Raw genomic sequence first — 22,141 nt, 5'->3', positions numbered from 1 at the left:
CCTCCCCCTACGCCTACCCTCCCCCCTTTCGTCGCGGCCCGTTTCCTCGGTCATCCCCCCCAAAACGAAAAGGGGGGCTTCGGGTCGCCCGTGGTCTTAGCTGCTGGCTGCTGCCGCCACCACCGCGCATGCGGACCACGCTAATCACCCTTCGTCCTCTACCCCCTCGGACCACCCCCTCGTTGCCCCGCTCGCAGCCCACGATGTGCTTTCTACGCGCGACGCCGCCGGCTCCATGAAGGTGAGCCGGCAGAAAATTAACTGGAACTACCGACACTGTCTCTGTCTACCGTATACTCGATGAACGGTGGATGGAGAGCGGAGCTGAATGGTCTCTGTCGCAACAACGAGCGTGCTCCAGACCTACTTCGAGCTAGTTACTCGCGACCGTGACCTTCCGGTTCGATGAAACCAGGAGACTCACGGGGAAATTAAAGCTGGGAGTTTGGCGAAGGTTGCTGGCACGAGTGTATTTGGTTTTGAGGCTGTTTAGAGTCTGCGGTTTTTAGCGAAAGGGTTGTTGGGAATTATTAGTGCGTCAACCATATTTTGGATTTTATAGTAGATATAGGAATGTCGAAATCGTTATTCCTTTCTTTCATTAATTTTTTATTCGTTTCCTTTGGTGACTATTTTTGTACAGAGGCTCGAGAAAGAGTAATTAACTAGGTAGGATTTGATATATAAATGTGACCATGAAATATAATTGTTTCAATAAGTACAAGATAGTAGCTTTCTCTAATTTATAAAATCTTCTTCTTGCATTTCTAATTTTCGTAACAGACTTCCACGTAGTATCTATTATTCCGATACATTTTTTCATCTCGATAAGCTATTTTATTTGCATCTTCTAATAACGTGGTATTCGTGCAATTTCTCTTTCTATAGATTAAAAACATCTTATCTTCGTACGTAGCGCGTCACTTGCTTAAAATTACATTTACAACCAACCTAAGCGAGATTGATTCGTCTCTCTTAATTTTTCATTTCATAATTATAGAAATCTTTATTTGCGACGACCCCGTTAGAAATTCTTCGATTTCTTCAAATAATTTTCTAATTTTAAATCATCAGCCTGAAATACACGAAGAAAACATTTATATACATTTATATATATACATAGCGTCAACATAGTGTGGTCGATCGAAGGGTCGATGACGTGATGAGACTTTCGAACAGACCCAGACCGAAACGCGCGCGCCAGGAGGGTGGCGGCCCGATAGTAAACGAGTTATTGGAAAATCGTGTGAGGGGTGCGCCGAGGGAGAGGAGGTCAGCAATTTTTCGCCTCATTGGCTGTAAAAAGGAGACGCTTTATCGTTCGCAACGGCGGCAGTGGCGACGTAACCGAACGACGAGGTTCGAACGGGAAGTTCGAAGGTGGGCCGGGGGCATTAACACCGGCTCGTTGTAGATGTTGATCAGGCGGCGCATTTTTACCGAGGCCAATTTGCCGGGGATGAAGCTCGCGTGACGTTCTCCCGCTGCTCCATCCACGTAACCGCAGATAAAATATCACCTGCCCCGCCGAAAGCTATGGAAATTACGCTGGAATTTCGTTGGCAGCGCGCTCGCGTTCCAGTACGGTGTGTGGATCGTGGAGAACGAGCGATATGTCCTCCGAGGCGAAACGTAATTTCGAGAGGCGAACGTCTCTCCAACTTCTTGACGCGAGCTTCATGACCCTGTTTTCCACGAATTTCAACCGTTTAACCCTTCAGCGGTGAACGATGTAGCCATGTAACAACAAGTATGACTTCTTCGCGTATCGCTGTCTGATGTAAGCACATCCCTTATCGAAAGTTTTAGCGGATGCTGACAAAGTTTTCAAGAAAGTTGTAGATACTTCGGATACAACATGAATTTTGAACTGTATTCAGCTTTCAGGAAAATTGATAGTGTATTTCAGAAACGTGTGTCTATTTCTTTCTTGTAGAAGATAACTCCACTCTCTATAGAGAAGAAATAGAAAGTGCTTATCAGACGAAATAATATTTCTTCGTATCTTTTACACACTGGACTTTGAGCAATTCTCCTAACATTTGTATACACTATATAGAAAGAAAATAGCAAGTATCTAATGAAATAATATTTTTTGACGCTTTTCAAGGACCAGAGTTTGAACAGATAACAGATAACGTTCATAGATGTGTACGTACAAGGTTTAATTTAACATTTAATCGAGACCGATTATAGCTTTTCTCTAGTTGTAAGTAGGAGAAGTATCGGAGGAGAAGCGAATTTTACTAATGCCAATAAAATGCAAGTGCAATTTGGTATTGTCCATATAAATATGTTTGCAACATTCAAAGTATGCACATAGGTAACACTCGAGAAGTACAAGGAAGCAAAAGTTTTATTTCAAAGAACATGAAATAAATATTCCGAGTTTACCTATAAATAATTCAGCACACGTTACAACGCTATGTTTCCATAAGATTTATCATTTAGAAATGGATAACGCTTAACCACCCCATCGCCAATTGATTCCAACTTAATCAACCTAAAATTAAGACAACATACAAAAATTCTACGTTAATCGTACAAGACTCTTTAACGATTTTCCTGCTATTAAACGACTCGAGCAACAAGCAAACAATCAGCCACAGATCCATTAAAATTCCGCAACGCCGGAGAACCACGATGCACAATAAGCTCTCCACTTCTCTCGATTAGAATCTGTCGGATCGTTGACTCTTCTCACGGGCCAACTCGTGCCATAAATAATGTAAACGGCGTGAAAAAAAATCAAACGCCTCTTCTTTACTCGCTTTACACATCCTACGGTGTCCCAAGTTTAATTAATCGGCCACGTTTCCATATACAAACTTCAAACAACGATTTAAACGTCAAGCTCGACGCTGGAATATCGTGGAAAAGCGACGTTGAAAAGGGCGTATCGACGCCATTGACTTCGGTACGAAAAGAAGAAGCTGCAAAAGACGAGGAGATGACTCGATAAAGGCAGCGCACGATGAATCGAGTTCAAAGAGCTCGAAGATTCCGAGAGTGCGGCATATTCGCGGGTATAAAACAGCGAAACGCTTAGCATAGTAACATCGCGGGAACGGGGGCGTCATTACCGTATTGATCGCGGGGGTGGTTCCACTCACCCCTTCGCTCTACCGGTTCCCTCTTCCTCTTTTCCGCCCTCTATCTCTGTCCGTCTCTCTTTCCCATCCCCTTATGATACTCTGTTGTCGAGGATCAGCAGGGTAAGGGCCAGACCAGAAGAGATTCACAGGCGAAGAGAGGGTTGAAAGTAGGACAACGAACTTGCCGGCATAACGAGTCTCGGATCAAAGGACCAGTCTGCACGTGGAACGATCCGATAATTTGGAATCGCGCGCCATCATGCCGCTATCGATCGCCTTCGTGATGATTGTGGACGAAACATGCGCCCTCCATGATGACGCGCCCACCCTGCTGTACGCATGGGATGATTTTCGAATTATCCTTGGAATTACTCGGTCTGCGTGGTAGCCGAGAATGGTTGGTTGGAAATTTTGATTTATGTAGGTTGAAATAGGATTTGTATTATGTTAGTGGATGCGGCGGTTCTTGTAATACGTTTGTGAGGATAAATAACGAGAAGTAAAATGGAAGTTGAAATGTTATTTGGGAATGCGTTATATGTGGGTCAATCTCAGCTTTTGAATGTTTAAATTAAATAAAGGATGAGAATTAACGTGGAATGATGTTTCTCTGGTACGTTCAGACAGACGATCACGGTGAAATAAGATGGAGTTTCGTGTACAATTTGAAAGTAAATAGTGCTCTGTCTATAAAAGTCGAGAAATATTCGGATTATAAATTATTATGTTTATTATTCAAAGATCAGATATTCATCATCGAATGTGAGAATTATATTCCAAATATTTCGAACACATATTGTCTTACTTGAACATATTAGTGGCACTATCGATATTGTTAGAAAATACGACCTATGAATAATTGTAAAACAATCTGAAACCACGATAAAAACATTATGATCATACGTAGAAATTTGAATTCATTAAATACTTTGTGATAAACTAACACGCACTAAGTATTTTAAAATAATCTAAAAAGGAAGTAATCTTAATTTGATTATTGTGGTATACTGCTGATCCAGTATTGTTGTCTTCAAAGACTTTAAACGAAAAAGCACCTCTACTACATAGTATTAAAAAGAAAATGATATTTTATTTCGAAAGATTTGAATGGAAAATTAATCTTTTTGTACAGGACGATGACGAAATGCACCCGGTTCTGATTCAGTCAGGTGATATTGACCTCCATGACGTCAAACGAAGTTCGAGGATACTTATTTTCTTTTCTTGCCGTAACCCACTCCTTTACATCCTCGCCGATGGATCCAGGACCCGTTGCAAGACCGGTTTGGTAAGAATCAACTGATCACGAAGGCAAGAAACAACTGAATCACTGTGGCTTCGACCCTTCAACTCAAGGATCAAGGTACGGATTGCTTCGTCAGAATGTCGAATATTTAAAGAATCAAGAACGAACAGTAAATTTCAAACAATGCCATAATACCCTGATTATCGTGTAATTAACAATGGTCAAGACAGTTGTATGGGAAAATGGAGCGTACAAAAAGAAAATAACGTTTCACTTAGTAATATCGATTCAAACGTATCATAATATATCAAACTTTAATAGCTAATGAAAATAACGAATATTCTAGTTTCTGTGATTTTAATGCTAGATACGTAATGTCGTCTTATGAGTTTCTAACTTCAAGATAGATTTGCTAATATCTATAACATTATATAAAAAATATTCTTCGTCAATTTGAATTTATTGCCTTTACATGGAATAAGTAAATAAAAAAGGATTTCTGAGTCGTATAATTTACGCGACGTTTTCATATTCTTAGGTGGGCTTTTTCATATTCTTCGATAAAATATTGAAATAATTGTAACGTCTAACGACGACAACAACAAGCAAACTGAAATAAAATCATCGCTAGAGTACCTCTCCTACGTTTTCAGATCATTAAGTCACTGTGGCCTTTCTTTATTCTCACCGATCATCACCAATATATGCACAATCAGCCCAGAATGTGAAGATACTTTTCCAGTTGTCTTTATCTTGAATCACTTATGATTTAATATTACAAATACCAATACAAATATCCTTCACTTCGATCCAATTTCTCGTCAATGTGTTTCCTTAGATAAAATTCTAATTTGATTCCTTTTTTAAGATTCTTTTCAATTTGAATCGAATGAAACACGTAATGATACGAAACTTCTAGTCGATAGTGCATGACGAAAACGCATTCTTACAGTCACTCACAACTTCCGTTTCCCCAGAACATTCTACAAAGGGAATATAGAAACCTGTCTGTCAGAAAGACAGCCTCTCGTTATTCCACGTTTCCACCCTCCAACTTTTTCACCTAAAACACCTGCCACTAAAAAATTCCATGCCATGGTAAAAACTGAAGAGACGATAACGTCGAGAGGTAGAACGCACGAATGGAAGAAACTGAAAGAAGAGGAAGAAGAGATATTCGAAGCGAATCGATCGGTTGGCCGCTCGTGTGCCGGCCGACAAAAAAATAAAAATGAGCTTGGTTCTCTCTTCGTGTGTGGCGTGGTTGTGTGGCGCGACGATAAGTTTACCGGGGCACAATGAGCACGAGAGGATGCGGGACCTGTACCAAACAGGTTACAAAATAGTGGGTTACGTGAATCACGCTCGTGTCGCGTGCAATGTAACCGGGTCGTCGATTGTTCGCGCGAGCACGCGCAGGATCTTTATCGAAGGAACACGATCATCAAATCAACTACAAGGAATATTCGAAAAATATTCGATTGCAAGACGCACTGCAAGTTATCGAGTTGTCGTAGAATTACTTGAGACAGTTAAACCTTAACGTATTAAAATTCTACCTTGGACTTCGCACAGAATAATCCAATTTGTTGGATTTATATTACGCGGCACGGATTAGATTATAATATAATTTATATATACTTTAGGCTTAGCAAGAAAAAATATCACCAATGTCAGTAAAATAAATGAATTTGTTGTAGCGTCTTAATCTACGTGTTTGAAGTTATGGTTCTAGTGTTTGTTTGGATTTTAGATTGTTAAAAAACGTTATCTAAAAAATTAGTTATTAGTATTATATTAAAAAGTATAGAGAAGGAAATTTAAAGAGTTGTATTTAACAATTTGTGACAATTTCATATTCAATTTTATTTACCTAGAAATCAAAATGATAAGTTTTTAAATTGAATTCATTCGAACCAATCGGAGTTAATCAATTGACATAAAGATTGCCAAACTGGATACAATAACGTAATATAAGAGGAAAAGTGGTACAAGTGTGTCTTTTTCAAAGAATAAGTTAATAATAGAACCATCGTATCTGAGTTCTACGATTTCGAGATCATCTGTTTGTTGCAGTTGAAGCGTATCTTAAAATTTCAAACGGAATACGTAAATACTTTGGTTTCTGTGTTACAACTTGAAAAAGCAATTGATTTATCATAAACAATAATATCTTCCTTCGAACGATAAGAGAGAATATCGTATAAATATTAATATGGTCTGTCGTATTTTTTTAATATATTCAAGACAAAGCTGATATACAGAAGAGAATATTCCTTTTATTGGATATAATACATTTCAATAAAACCTGCAAAAAATATCGAAAATAGACATTATACGCGAAATACGAATACTTCAAGAATAAAATAAAATGAAATATTTTAGCCGCACGAATTGCAGAAAAAACTGAGACTTTATGTCTTCGTGTTTCTTACAACATAATCTCATAATAATGCTGTAAGAATGCAAAAGACACTATCAAACCAAATTTCAAAATTCGTTTTTCAAATCAAAGCCAAATTGCTTCTAATGCACAGAAATGGCATACAAATTGCTTCTAATCCGTGCAATGACGGCAATAAACGTCGCGAAATTGTCTTTCGATTACCACATCATAGTAACAGGAAGAGATAATACATTCTCAAAGCCTACGCAATCATGATCGCTCGTCAGTCGAAATTTTAGGCTTGCTCGACATGGGAACGGGGGAAAGAATTGGCCGTGATCGTTAACATAATAGTGCAACAAGTAGGACTGGAATGATTTAATGTAGCACGTGATTACACAGGAAATTCGCAATTTCCATACGGTCTTGCCACCGCAACGTTCAACGACACACCGACTCACAAAAGAAAGCAAATTGCCATAAAACGTTCCATCGTGTGCTTGCTTTTTCGTTAAAATTACAAGAACCTACGTAGCACTGCGCGAAGAAAAAGAGTGGTTAGGTCGATCGAGACCACGAAACCCTTCGAGTACTAAATTTCTAGAATAAACGACAATGTACAATTTTCGTAAGGAAAAAGGAAAGAGGAAGGAGAAAATGAAACGATCGAGAAAGAAGAAGCAACAACGACAACAGAAATGGCGAGGAAACGTCGCGTTGCGTTATGACGAATGCGAATGGAAGTGATCGTTTCCCGTTATTATACGAGAACTCTGTAATAATCGGTGTAATTCTCGTTTCTCGTTCAACTGTAAGAAATTATATAGACGTGTATAAATCAACAGGCATGCAGACCATGCGGAGGGAAACAAATACGAATGCGCGTAATTATTGTCTTTGCAGATGGAAACAATAAGCTGAAACCGAGCGTACAGAACGTTGTTTCGTACGTCTGCAGACTGATCTTTTCTCAAACGAGAAATTGTATTATCTTTTTAAATTAATTCGTGCCTTACAATGTGTAGAATTAGTTTGTGAAGTCAGAAAAATTAATTTGCAAAGCTTCAAAATTAATCTCATTCAGATGTAAATTTAAATAAAATGAAATTAATAAGTTCGAAAGAGATGGATCTTAAATTAAAGAATTGTTAGATTGAGAATGCAAGAATTAAGTACTAAGAACTTACAAATTACAAATCGAGGAAAGTATTGCAAGATCTTTTCGTTCATGTTTCAGATACATGTTTAATAGAATGCGACAGCAGCGGAAATGAGTCTGTTTCTGCAGTAAGAACGTATAATCGATAGAAATAGCTTATCTTATGGTATCTGTTCGTAACCTGATTGTAAACCGATTTAATGATTTACAATAACACTATTCAAAACTGATTACTCTCTGATAATGAGTTTCTGTCGCTAAACGTGTACTAAATACATCGTGAGTATACACTATATATTTCACGAACGATAAATTACGAACTTTTGTCAAATAATGTTTACATTGTTAAAAATTAATACATCAGAAAATTAACAAACTGAAAAGTAAATATTGCCAACAACTACATTAAACTAATATCGATGTTGAACAAATAACAGTAAATACAATTAATTATCACATATGCGTAATTTAAAATTAAACAACAACGACCTCTTGAAACTGATATATTATTACATGGAATTTTTGAAATAAATAAATTTAAGGAAATACACGTTGCCTTCTAAAAAAGTGATACTAAATGATCGTGGGCGAACCACTTTACAGTAGCTATTTTGTAAAATTGTCCCGATAACTCGTCTAGGAACTAGGTTCTCCGGCTCTCTACAAAGAATTTCAACCGGTTTCAACACGGTAGCCAGTGAACTCGATTCCTATGATTTAACAAAATTACAATTTACCCACTACTTTTTCTTCCTCTTCACCCATCATCCGCATCTCCCTGTTTTTGTTCGATCTGAAACTCCATTTCATCGAGTCCGGTTTCAATAAACAGCGGTTAAACACCTTGGCATACGTATACTTCATGGTAATATTTTAAAGCTGAAGAATGTTATTTTGCGTTCACGATATTTTTATAACAGTTTAAAACACAATCGTAATTTTCGGACAGTAATTCAGAGTAATTTTATATTATTTTCTCTAATTTTCCTCGGTACTTTTATTCTTCTGTTGCTTTTGTACTACGGGGATCATCGTATTACGATTTAACATAATATTTTCAAGGATATTTCTATTCAGAATTTCAAATATTTTCTGTTTCGTCTATTAAGTACGAGTTTAACAATGTATCGATAACCATACCAATAATTACAATTACATGCCCGAAGAAATTATTAATATGCCAGAATTAAACTTTCAGCGAATCGATATCTAAACAATTTGTAATTCGCCAAAAGCATATTCATAAATTACAATAACAACTATTGTTATCCATTTCATCATCACCCGTAATTATTAACAAACAGCGACATCAAATATCAAGCCCAACTCGACGATCCAACGTTATCAAATTCTCTCTAAAATTCGAAAAACAAAAAATGTCCGTACTTCGAGCGCATGGAATCAATAATCATAAACGCGACTGCACGATACAGCGACTACCCATCGAGGAGAGGGATCGACCGACAGACAAGCGGCAGAAACGAGAATGGCCAACGCGTGCAACGATCCAAACAATGACGCGGTAGTCGACGAACCCGTTCCTCGAAATATCAGCGATATTTCCTGGAATGGCTGTCTTAAATGGACCAAACGCAGTCCCGATATCTTCCGGCAGAAAAATAAAAACAAAAGAAAACAGAGGAGAGCGAAAGAAACGAGAGAAGGAAAAAGAAGAGAAAGAAGAAAGTTCAAATCCTTCGAGATGCTTTCTTTCTTCGCCATGCAACGATTTACGGTCAACGACTCGTCGATCCTCTCCCGTTTGAGCTTTTAAGATTACCCTCTGTCAATGCCACGAGAAATTACCATTCCCGCCACTGTCGGCCGTTATTATCGAGATTACGGATCATTATCGTTCTGTGCGGCGAGTCGAGCAAAAAAAGTTCATTTATCGTGGATCAAGACGTTGGACCGCGAGAGACGAGCATGAATTATTCAGCGAGATCGATTCGTTTGGTAAATCGTGGCCACGATTACGCGTCATACGCGTCTTCGCCATTCGCTCTCCCTTTCCTTTTCTCTGTCTGTCCACGGATAAATTAGACCGAATAAGCGGGTTCCACGGATCGTCGCGTTGCGAACGTTCGAGGATCGTGGCAACAAGCTTGCGATTGATATGTTGTGCAACTGCAGAAAATTGGACGAGAGCGGATCTGTTCGCAGAAACATTCGATAAACGCAAAGGACACACCAGATAGACGTTATGTTACGCTAAATAGATGCTGTCAACCGCTTTTTTGCCATGTGGTTTTACGAAGAATTCCGTAGTTTATCGGGAATACATGATAATCGGTTTTCCTTTGCTCCGATGAAATTGGTATCATCCGTGAATAATTACAAATTATTAGAGTGCGTTGAAATTAAAGTAGTCGTAAAAGTATACTCGAGCCACAGTGGAAGGAAGATCTGCTTTTCCAAGAGATAATTCGCATTCTTTAGTTCGCGCATAGTTTTATTATTAGAAAATGTTTTATACGTCAATTGCATTCTAATGGTGGTTGTAAGAAGTAGCTTTTGCGTCTAGACGTAAATTATTCAGCGATGCTAATAACGTTTATGTATGTAACTATTAATAGAAAACTTCCAAGTATGCACAATCTATGCTTCACAGCTAGGAAATTGTTATTAAAATATATACATATCGCGTATTTTCATAGAAAAGATAATTACGAGGAATTGATTAGTAAAAAAAAGAACTAACATATTAATTTATATTTCCTAATAACACGCTAAATAATACACAGTATTAAACGAACAACGCAATATTCTCGAATCAAATAGATTTGCTACTCTCCACTACACAGTTGCCGATAAATAATTTTCAATTCTTGCGCTTCATCGTCAAGATTTTATTCCATAATACCGTTAGACACGATGAGTTTTATCCTCAACTTTCACGTTATTAATTTTCCTGACTTCTCGAATCGTTTTTTGAAATTTTCTTACACGTGCAAACTTATATTCGAAAAACTCGTAAGTACTTGGATGACTTTAATAAATTAACATATCGTAGTTCGCAATGAGATCGTCTCGGAATAAGCTACTTACTTGAGAAGTTACTTGAAAATTTCACAGGTTCGTGAATAAATTAATATGAGATACCCTGTATTAACTCGTTTAACTTTCAGGGTATAATAGAATTATATATATCTGAACTCTTCCAATTGTAACAAAATTTCAATCAACTTTTGATTACACGAACTCCTGCTCTTGGCATCTGTTCATTTGAACTTTAATTATATTTGTCTCCTAATCAGCTTAAATGAACGATATTCTGTTTCAAGATTGCAGCACAAAATTCTCTCAAATGTTCAAGCTAGCGTCCAACTGCAATAATAAAGTAGCTACAAAAATTATTGATACAGCCTTGTATTTACATATTAATTAATTAGCCTCAAGTACAAGTATATTAAAGCGATCGAAAAATTTGAATCCCATGAAAATGAAACGTTTCGTAGCCACTGTACAACAACACACGTTTCTAAAACGTAACGAGATCTTCGAACCACCAACCTCGTGAACGCTAAAGCACCGATAACGCGAAGCCGCAAGAACGCGTCTCATTGTTCTCGAAAGACGAAAAGAAGCTGCTATCGAAGCAAAGAGTATCATTACGGAAGACGTTCGATAAACGAATCGCAAGAAACGTCCGTATCGTTGGACGTGCTTCTGCTCGGCGATCCGTACTCCTCCTCGTTCTCGTAGCTAGAATCAAATCGTTAGACATTCCTCCGCGTGGTCCTCGTGAACGAACGATTGAGACGTTCAGCACGACGACTCGTGTGGCGCATACAAGGGGAGTCCTTGTTACCGAGTCGCCAGTCGCGAGTTGCATGCTTGGTAATCTTTCTCGAGCACGGCTGCAAAAAGCAGAGGCCATTTAACGAAGCTTAAAAACAAATCTCCGCGTTGTACCCGGTACACTTTGCTTCTCTCTCTGTTGGCCGACGTCTCTCTATCCGTATGTGTCTCACCGTTCCTCTCGACGAACCGGCGGACACGCGAGAGAACGTATCACAATGCCTAACGAGTACCCTCGTGCTTGATGCGTCTCGCGCCGGACTACGTACTGCCATGTTTCTAAAGACACACCGAGTGCTTGTTCTGTTAAGCGCTTCCCTATTTTACTGTTTCGCTTGTTACCTTCGTTCTTTTTTTTCGGATTCTCGAGAACTTTTTCTCGTTATGTCCTTTTGCTTGTTTCTTCGAGGGATTACGCTTTAACGATCGTACGTGGGAACTACGAGATGGAACGTTGCAATGGGCAGTGGAAGATTTCGGTAAAATCATATTTTGTTCGTTAAGTTAATTTCTTGGAGCGTCGAGAATTTGTTCGGTCACTTTGGAAAGAAAATTTGTTGCGTTGCGTTGTTGATAGTTGCATTTTGCTTGTTACGATATATTTTCGCAGAATTTCTTCGCTTATTTTGTTCATAATTACGAAAGTTACGTCTCCAATGGAATGGTAATAATATACGAGAGCGAAGATTTGTGTGCAGCGATTGAAAATTTTAATATCGTATTTTATATTCGTTATGAGTTTTTCTAGACTTTTCATGCCGTATAACGAATGAGAAGTAATACGCGACAATTGAAGACTTTGAAAGGTTTTACAAAGCAATTGTGTAAACCTTTGTGTGGTTTCACAAAGGAAACATATGGCTCTGTAGAAATTGAAAAACTGTGAATCGATTGTTTAAACACGATCTAATCTTCGTTCCATAAATTCTAAATAAAACAAAATTGCTATACCAAAGGTGTTTTGTATTAATAGCGTTTCATAACCTGTGAACTGCGAAAACTAGTCCATAAAACGAAGATATTACATAAATATATTTACAATGAAAATTAAAAGGAATTTTAATAGCAATTAGACAAACTTTTTGACATTTTGACACTATCTTACATCTGCACAATTTGAACAATAAATTAAAGGAAATCTTTATGTCTATCCTTGTGCAGTTAATTACATTTATATCGTATTAATAACTATTAAAAATATGATTTGTATCGTTTTTCTATTTCACTAGTGTTATTGAATATATTTCTATTCCAAGCAAACAGCGGAATTAATGTTGTACGATAAAGCAGGTAACTAATTCAGGTGAATCTAAAGCGTACTCCCTACAATTGAATACTCTGTAATATTATTCAAGAGTGACCTTAAAGCTTGTTTATGCTGTAAGAAACAATAGTTCATTCGGACCGTATAATCAAGGTCTGAACTGTGGCTCATAAATCATTTAAATAATTCAGGTCGTTGACAAATTCTTTGCTCTTAAATATTATACGGTAAACTGGTTGTCGCCCACGCATTCACCAAGTAGCTATCGAGTTTTGTGTACAATGTAGCTGAAACGTGCACGAGACATTCATTGTTGATTTAAGCACGAGGTTGCCACATTGTACCGTAGTATAAGATAGGACGGTGTTAATTTCTCTACCTCACCTTTCGTTTATTGCATTTTCAATTTCATTCACTACCTTATAGTACTCTAAATGATTCTTTGTATGGTATTCGTTTCACAAATGACCGACAAATATGCATTCAAGTATCGTAAATTATTGGATAAGTAGTATAAAGAGCAAATCACGATTATAATTAATTATATTGGTAATAATTAAATTGGTTAAACTTCGTTCCAGAGCATTCAACATTTCTCGCTTATTTTCATATTTTGTGGTATCGTTCGAGGAAATTATGAAAAAATATCACCTTTAAGGTTAAAATTAGATGTTTCCTGGAAACCAAGAAATTCAGTGGTATTTTACTCTCCTTAAAGAAATCGAATAAGATAGAATCGTGAAAGAAATATATGGGTTTCGTTTTCAAAGTAACTTCACCTCTGTCTACAGCTCAATACCAATAGTACGAATAATGTAACTTCACGAGTTCTCTCGTTGCATTTCTTCTCTGCACATTCATCCTTTCAATTATCTTAAACTCTAAATCTAAATTCCTGTAAATCAACGTGCTTACTAATAAATTTTCCTGATGAACGTAATCACGCGATAAGAATAAGACAAACTGCCATATCTAGAAAGCAATACACTAACGTACAAAAATTCCTAAAGCAACTATTCCTCGCTTCAAGTAAGAAATTTTTATTCTCAAGTACAACGTATTTTCGCATTAACAGAGCAACTTTCTCGAAGCAGCGTGGCAATGCAAAATTCCTGGTATCTCTCGGAAAACTAACTCATCGGAGCGTACAGCGGCGAGGAAGCACGGTTGAAATGATATTTCTCGTTGCGCCTCTCCTACGGGATCCTCGTGGCGAAACATGGCGTCTTCGCGTACAGACGAACGGCCACCATAAAGGTACCAAAGATTTCCATGAAACGGAATTCTCCTCGTTATCTCGTCGACGATGCTGCCTCGGGCCATCTCTCGATCTCGCGTGATAAATTGCACGCGAACGCACGTGCGTGTACCAACGAGCACATTCCACGTGTGCCCACACGCGTAATTTTGAGGAAAAGGGAACAAATTCCGAATCGAAAGTGCTGCACTGATTATAAGGATAAAGTGAACCAGATACTAACGAAAGTTAAGTTCGTTAAGTAACGAAATCATTACGCGTTGCTTATTGGATTGTGGTCGATGGATTTATCGAAGTTTGTTCGAGTTTCTTCTTCTTTCCCCTTGAATGGATAACAAAAGATGAAACAAATGTTTTATAGAATAAGTGGGAGGATTTTGAATTTTTAGAGTTGAGCACTTTTGTGTTAGATATGAGTTTTGGATATAAATTGGACATAGATAATTGCTATTAAAGGTATAATACATATTACGTTATGTCGTATAATACGATTTAGTCAAACTTAGAAATTTACTTACGTTTAGATAGTTAAGATGGTTGTATAGATTTGGGAGTTATTTGTTTATGAATTATAAAATTTAATAGCCAGTAATAATTTTAATACAAATAGTTTTTCTTTTCAGATTCAAAACGAAGGACGAGCGTGGCATTTATGTGGTCTAAGAGTTTCGATTGACGTTTAAAATCTCGTTGATTCTGTAAATTAACAACGCGTCAGCAATTATAAATACGCAACAAAATTTTATCAAAAGTAATTGAAATTGTAGTAAAAGAACAGACCACGGTACTGTATAGATATATGCGCAGAGTTTATGGTTATAAATTACTATTGATGCGCTACCGATGGAAATGAAATTTCATGAAAGGCCAAAGAAAATGTAAAATATGCAGCAGCGTTGTATTGTTTAATGAAATTAAACCGAGAAGATATATCTATCTACCATTACATTATAAAATACATATTCATCAAATTCTTCGCTAAAATGGACATGTGCGTTTCTTTTTAATAAATTTACTGTCGAATAACTATGTAAAATATGTTTATGCTACGTTAGCAACAACAATAATTTTACAATATGGACGTGAGATATTTGTATTTTTTGGAAAATTCGTTGAATGTGTATTGAATGAATTAAAACATGCATTTTAACAATATCTGCAATTAAAATTTTTTTCAATACGAATACGAAGCACCATCGAGGAATAATTAATACGGACGCTTTCAGGAAATAATTAATATTGACATTGCTAAAAACCATATTTTAGAGGAAAAGTATCAGACGAAAACACGGAAGCTTTATTTTCTCCGTCAATTAAAATGTTACACAAAAGAGCTGTCGCATTCAAATAATAAAAAGCTATTCGTTCCAAATTGATTTCGTACACATATCTATACACTTTTCATCTGGATATTCACGACGAATTCTAGAGAATACTTTAATTATTCGTCCAATTGGAAGAACATTTTCATATGTATGAAAATATATTCGCTCGCTAAATGAATATATTTTCATCTTCTTGTCACCAAAAATATATCAAACAGACCACAAACGACCAATATTGAAATTATTACGTATCGTATCTCGATGGCAAATAAGTATTGATTTCATACGTATGAACTTTGCTGCCTGTATCCAATCACATTAAAAACATTTTCCATTAAATAACAGCAGCAATAAATTTCGAAAATTGGTAGAACATTCGGTTAAAACGTTAAATTTCATTATTGGAATAAAAATATACGATTATATATGTGTGTGTGTATATATATATATATATATATCTGGTATACTGAATATTAAATTTTTTAACATTAATTTCAAAAAGTACGTTCTGTATTAACCTAAATATCTCGAAATATCTTTTTACGATATTCACCAAATAATTTAACACCCTGTATCGTATTTAGATTATATGTATTAATTCAATCTTCTTATTACACGTCTCTGTTCATTTATTATTTCAATTGTCTACTTAGAAAATAGTGTTAAATATGAGAAACGTTGTTAAAAATCGCGAAAGAGACACAAAAATAACCTTACAATCCCTATGATAACAAATGTGTCTGAATTAACGTCAAACCTTCTTTATATTCAACAGAGAGTACAAGACCTTTTGAAAAACAGGAATGCAGATGAAGAATATGTATATCCAAAGTCTGATCCTTTCTTTTAAAAGATGTATACTAAATTAATGTCAAAAATTTCCATTGGATCGACGTTCGTAAGAGATGGTTGTTGTGCAAGAACGAAGCAGTTTCGCGATTTACTTCTATGGAGAATGTAGCAACAAATCGCACGGCGGGATCAAATTGCAAACTTACGCCTACGCGCGCATTTTGCGGCACGCTTTGCCGTCACATGTGTAAAAGGTTGAAAGCTCGTTCGCTCGAGTTGACACGTACGAGCATACGTAGGCAGCGGTTCAAGATTGAAAACTATAGCTCGATATACAGGCCAAAAGGCACGGGGAATAAAGCGAAATTCGCACTTTTCGAGCGGCCTAACTCCGTTACGACGTGCGTGGGTTGCGTCACGATGGATTACGAAGACCGCGAGATTGCATTCAATGATCCGTATTGTGCATTATAATGTAGAATCTTGATGCGAACAAATGGAGCGGTATAACTACATTTCTGAGAAAAATCCACGCAAAATTAGGTTACGTTTCTTAGGTCAAATTGTGTATAAATTTAGAAGATTAGGAGAGGATTTATTTGTGATAAAATCCTGATGTAATAATTCATTTTCTATGATTAAGAGAATCGCGATATCGTGAGAAATTAATGGCTTCGTTTATTAGCTAATGCCAAGAGTAAATAATCCTTATAGAAACTAAGTAATCATAAAAATATAATAAAACATTGCGAAAATTGACAAATTATATTGTAGAAAATTCCAACGAATCAGTTTGCTCCCCATTTATTATTAGATATATTCTATGCACTGTTACGATGAAGTAACATCGCTTTATACGCTTGTGTTTTAAAGATCTTTGGATATTGATCATTTGACACTTATTTTCGAACATGTACACACGAAACATTCAACGAAAATTGAATCACGCGTTAATTCACCGAATGTACAACACGATAGAAGAAGAAAATCTAGCATTCTCAATGTAACATTTAAAAATATACACAAAATCAAATTAAAATTTTTTACTTAAAATAATAACTCAATATATTCTTTTGCTTTTACTCTAACCGATATTAATAATTCATTTCTTTGAACAACTTTAAATTCAACGTATCTTTTTTCTACTCGCAACCCACGTACAATCCCGCTCGCATCAACTGCAAAGCACGATTCTTTAACATTTGCCACTTTGTTTCTCCTATTCAGGAACTGACTGCACAAAGTAGCTAACACGTACTTGGTGTACGTGCCTTGCATTTAGCTACAGGTTACTGTCAATAACCTAACAAAGCATGCATAAACGCCTGTCGTCCATGATATCCAACCTCGTTCACAAACGAAACATTCCGCTCTTTTACAAGCATCCTTGCGAGCCTAACGTCTTGCCATCTCACAAGCAACTCATAGCTTTCATCTCATCAATCATTCGCTAATTATGCAACCAGTTGTACCACAGCTTCTATACACTCACCGCTTCGCGGACAGTTCAGAAGGTTCTTGCTGTATTTTTCGAAAACTTTGCTCTACCGGAGTCTGCGCGAGCTTTCACAGGATGGGAATACGTAAAGAAATCACGTGTATCATTATCTACCGCTTCTCCACCCCTGCTAAGGCGAAGTTTCTCCTTCCTTTCTGCTCGACTCCACCTCGCGTCTTCATAATTCATACGTCCCGCCTAATGGAGATTTAATTTTGCCCAGTTACCACGGTCCCCACGGTCCGTTTTCATGGCTTTCTTCGAATCCCTCTTTTTCCACTTTTCTATCGTCGCTTTCCTTTTCTCCGGAGATTTTAATGTGTTTTCGTGCTCGTCGTTCGATTCGTTTAATCGTTCGATTCCTTGGATCGGATTTCGTGAGATGAGAAGTCGGGATTCTTTATGGATGTATCTTGGTAGTGGTTAGCTTGTTTATGTATTTGATAAATTCGTAAGATTTGGTAAATTCATGAATCTGTTAATTTTAATTTAATGGAATTGTGGGTTACTTTCAACTGAATCATTTTGGAACTGAGTTTTCGTGCATCACCATTTTTATGTGTAATACGTAGGTGTATTTTATAGCATGACTTTAGTTTCTAAAGGCAAGTGACAAAAAATTCATCTAGATTTAATAAAAATTCGTTTTTATTCGGCTTTTAGCTTCATTTACAAAAGTTGATTTTGGATACCAAATACAGAAAGTTGTTTGTTTCGTTGATAGAAAGAAAGTGTTCTCAAATGTTCACTTTTCTGTATTTTATCTTGTATTCTATACTTATAGACAGATAGTTTGCATAAGATGTGTAGTGCAAATTAGAATTAAATACCCTGAATTTAACCCCAGCACACAAACATTCGTAACTTTAACTTTAACTTTTTAAGGATTGTCACAGAGGATTTATTTAGATAGAAAAGAAAAATCTGGCAAACGGTGTAAATTTCACGAATATTTGTACTAGAAAAATATTATATAACGTTTCTGTTTTACGCTACTAACTGAAATCTAATGCGGATCGCTCTGATCGCTTACGCTCTACGCTATCGATTACGCGATGAATCAATAAATCATCATAAAATCACAAGATTAAAATCCTAGAAATATCGTTAAACTAATGTTTACTCAATTATAATAATCGTATTTCACAATAAAAGAAATACAAAACAAACACGAATCCACGTTTCGTTTTCGTCTTATGCAAAACCAGTTCACGATTTACTATAAGATGACCGCTGCCTCTTCCGCGTTTCGAGAATGAAGGAAGGTCGTTCTTATTCCTTGTCTAAGGTTCGCCATGCCCGACCAGGTTGATCCTGGCGTTCAGTTAGTAACTCAATCCTCACCGAGTAAGGCTTTTCCCGGTGCTGACCGGCAGTGTCGGTTTATTTGCTTAGGAGCTCGTTAAGGCTAATCCACGTCTATTTACGCCGATCGATAAGCGATCGAACGGTAAGTACCGGTGTCGGCGATACCTCGAACACCTTCTACGAACGCGAACAGAAATCACGGAACGGATTGAATGGGAATTCAATTCTTTTTCTCCGATTCGACTGAATTCCATCGACGTCTCCTCTGTAACTGGTAACGTTGAAACTTGAGTCGAGTTTTAGTTTCTTCTATATTCTTCCTATTGTTTTTCTTTGTATTTTACGACAATATTTTTTGGTTGCCATAAGAATCTTGTTTTGCTTTATGTTGCAGCGTTGAAGAATTAGGCAGGAGTTTTTTTTAATTCGTTTTTAAGTTGTGTATCATATCTTGCGCATTTTGAAGCTTTCTAGTACGCATATTTTAATTTCAGCACACTTTACAAAGACACGCACTATCACTAATTAGCGAGGAAAATTTTCATCTCCCATTTTTTAGAAAAGAAATGCAAAATGATAAAGTTGTTAAACGGATGAAGCTTATATTGGATCGTTCGAAGTTAGAATTATGAAGATTCACAGAAAAACGATTTATAAGAAAAAGAGTGGAAAAAGTTTCGTTGGAGAAACATTTGCTAACATCCAAACACACACTGTATGATTTATTAGCCTCGAACATTAAAAACCTCCCGAACGCTTTGATTTCATCAAATAATAATTCACGCAATATCTGTACCATTGATTGATTTCCACAGTATAATACGAAACCATAAATTGTATCTTATCCCTCGTATCCTATTATACGCAATATAATTGTTAAAAATCTATTACTTATATCTTGAAATTATCTTTTGTATCTAGTGTCACAATAAAACAAACGAGTATTTTTTAAATTGATCTTCTCATAGTTCCAGCTCTACCATTGTAAATATATTACACTGTAAAGAGGTTAAAAATTATAAAATAATCGTATAAAGTGAATAAAACTCGCGAAAGACGAAAGGCGAGGAGATTCGCGGCAGACCGACAGAAAACTGATCGAGTGGCCGATCTTCGACTGTGCCTTCCACCTGGACAACCTGAGAAGGGGTTGCAAGGAACCCGCCCTTGGGGTTTAACGTGCCCCACAGCTCGTACACGCCAGTGTAGAACCTGCGTCGGTTCCCCTCTTTCTAAATCGAAACGACGTCGATATCCCATTCAGTATGTCCCAATGCTCTCGATCGTCGTGATCTATTGATCCCCACTCGACCTTTGCGTGGTAATCGTATATTTCATTGGGCGAATTGAAAGCATCAGGCGCGTTTCTATGTTTGCTCGAAGGGCCGATTGTTGTGTCGCGAGTCTCATTGTCGAGCAACGACTTTACACTGAGAGGAACGGGGGAGATTTCTCAGAAGTTAACGTGTTCTCAAAAAGTCTGTGGCTAATAGTTGTGGAAACGAACAGGTACGTAATAGATGAGAATAAGAAAATAGAAATAAAGTACGAAGTTTATCGAAGGTTATCGGAGAGAAATAAAATATCGTAAAATAGATGTCTTTTTTCCAAATAATTGGTATTTCCTAGCAACAAAGTATGGAAGATATGGAGATGAGTTTATTAAAGTCGATCTTACGTTTTTTCTTTCTTTTCTTTTTCCTCTTTTTGTAACTTTGAACGATGAGAATGGGCGTATTGTGAAAATATAATTTTTAAGAATGGTTGTACATTAAAATATCTAGCTTAATAAACGTTACTTGTTAATTATAGCGTGACAATTTTCATAACATACCCACAAATACACATTTACTTGAACACAGAGCAATAACTTCGCAAACTTTTACGTATAAGAAAGAAATTCAAAAAAATGTACACTTTGCATGTCATTAAGCAAATTAAAAACTCCAGGACTAAACGAATTAAATACTCTATCGATTAACTCTTAAAATTCGTTTCTTCAATATCCATTTCTCGTCATGGGGCTAAAGTATTAGCAAGAAAACGTGTTAGGAAAGAAGAATTAAAATAACTCGATCTGGCTAATCAGAATTTGGACGAGAAGATAAAATCGACATTCAGCAAACGTTGTTCGTACGTACTCTTCGAATAAGCGTACCTTGGACGAACAAAGGAAAAAATGCCAATTTATTTAAAGTACCGGATTCATCGAATAGAAGATTGATTATTTCTCGTTTTCTTACATAATTTTCCCCCTTATCTCTTCGTCGTTTTTATAAAAACGCGCCTCCTGCATCGCACCTTCTCAAGTACCTAAGGTATATGCGTTGAAGAACGGATTTGTAGGCTCGATCGCGATCGACGGGGCGCGATCTAATGATCCATGATCGATTGCCAAGCATCGATCGCGGTAATAGGTATAATGAGAGAGCGATATTACGATGCAACGATAGTAATCGGCGATCACGAGGGATGTCTTTAAAATTCTCTTTGCAAACGGTGAATGCGCGGTTTCTGGTGACGTAATCGCTGCATGGGATCTGCTCTGACACAGGATAGAGCCCGGGATTCGACTCTTACATATCCATATATCGTGGCTCTCGTTTTGGTCGTTTGATTCTTTCACGTGGAAGACAGTATTATTTGATCGATAGATTGCGTGATTGAAATGATTGATCGGACGAAGTAATTGGGAGATACATTACATTCGATGGAATGATGTTTTTTTTTTCTTTTCTTACCCAAACACGTCTAACACGTTTCTCTTTCTTCGTACTCCGTATGAAGAATAGTCTCGCTTCTATCTCGATTCTAGTCGTAACATTTAGTCGTATACGCAGTAGCTATAATAACAAAGCGTATCTGCATGTATATTGCGCGTATTAATTTCTACGTTTCATTTTCTTGACATAAATCTCTTGCGAACTCGTGTTAAAGTATGTACCTTCGGACGATGGAAGGTTTAACAAGTGCAGATTCGTATGATTGATACATGCGTATACATATTAG

General features: G+C 36.9%; 1 long non-coding RNA gene across 1 annotated transcript; it reads left to right on the top strand.

Moving 5' to 3' along the window:
• The first annotated feature begins 436 nt into the window (after positions 1-436).
• Positions 437-17,279, top strand: LOC126872592 (uncharacterized). The gene is made up of 4 exons (XR_007692068.1): positions 437-3,492; positions 4,228-4,458; positions 14,027-14,208; positions 14,833-17,279. It is a non-coding gene; the product is annotated as an uncharacterized LOC126872592 (long non-coding RNA).
• Positions 17,280-22,141: the final 4,862 nt, after the last annotated feature.

The sequence above is a fragment of the Bombus huntii genome, chromosome 1 (assembly GCF_024542735.1).
Source record: "Bombus huntii isolate Logan2020A chromosome 1, iyBomHunt1.1, whole genome shotgun sequence".
Taxonomy (NCBI): Eukaryota; Metazoa; Arthropoda; class Insecta; order Hymenoptera; family Apidae; genus Bombus; species Bombus huntii.
This window is presented reverse-complemented; position numbering and strand designations above follow the sequence as displayed.